Source organism: Cryptomeria japonica, chromosome 11 (genome assembly GCF_030272615.1).
Source record: "Cryptomeria japonica chromosome 11, Sugi_1.0, whole genome shotgun sequence".
NCBI classification, from domain to species: Eukaryota; Viridiplantae; Streptophyta; class Pinopsida; order Cupressales; family Cupressaceae; genus Cryptomeria; species Cryptomeria japonica.
Window position 1 is genome coordinate 209,238,011 of NC_081415.1, and position 928 is coordinate 209,238,938.

The 928-nt window shown below is 28.9% G+C and overlaps 1 non-coding gene across 1 annotated transcript; it reads right to left on the reverse strand.

Moving 5' to 3' along the window:
• Window positions 1–631: 631 nt before the first annotated feature.
• TRNAF-GAA (transfer RNA phenylalanine (anticodon GAA)) lies at window positions 632–704 on the reverse strand. Its single transcript has one exon. It is a non-coding gene; the product is annotated as a tRNA-Phe (tRNA).
• Window positions 705–928: the final 224 nt, after the last annotated feature.

The window sequence follows — 928 nt, forward strand, 5'->3', positions numbered from 1 at the left end:
AGTCTTAATGGTTGTCGATTCTGTGTACTTTTTTTCACACAAACTATAATGCAAAGTTCATGAGAAAATAATTTAATGCTTTTAAAAATCTTGCATGTGGTTGACAATGTAATGTGAGTCACATTGCAAGTTTGCTATTTTTAAAGTAAATAGTTGTCTTAAAAAAGAATTTTTGATATTGGTGGTTTCTTCAAATAGAACTCTACTATAAATCTAAATATATTTTATGAAGTTTGTGATAAATTTGAACCATATTTTATGACTAAATATGATTGAACATTTTACAAAGATTTCCAATATTCATAAAACAATTAAACCATCTTTACCAAACATCATACACTTGTTTTTAGCAATAGAAAAAGATTTGTATAAATAAAATACAGTTCCTTATGAGAGTGTCACCATTGAATTGAACAGAAAACTACTAATAACATATATAATCTAATGTTAATATAAATAAAAAATTAGCTGTTATATTTTATCATTCATCACGCTATTCAACAGATGGAACTATATTTCTCCCTCATATACACTATTTCATCATTCATCATCTACAACCTACGTTGACATGATGAAAAACTTGCATTGATTGATTTTATTTTAAAGCAATACAATTTAACATCTGCCTGATTGCGGTGAGCGTGGATCGAACACGCGACCTTCAGATCTTCAGTCTGACGCTCTCCCAACTGAGCTACCCCCGCATGTTTGGAAGTTGTAATTAGTTCTCAATTTGTCAATAAATTTATGAAAAAACTCAACCGCAGTCATTTCGTTAATAGGTTTAGATAGTTTATAAAGAGTTTTCAATTCTAATTCCATGACTGATTGGCCAGATTATTTAATGTAGCTGAATCTTTTTATTAACTTCTTGTTATAGATAGTGGTCATGTTTTCAAATTTTGACAATTGCAGAGTTAATCTTTGA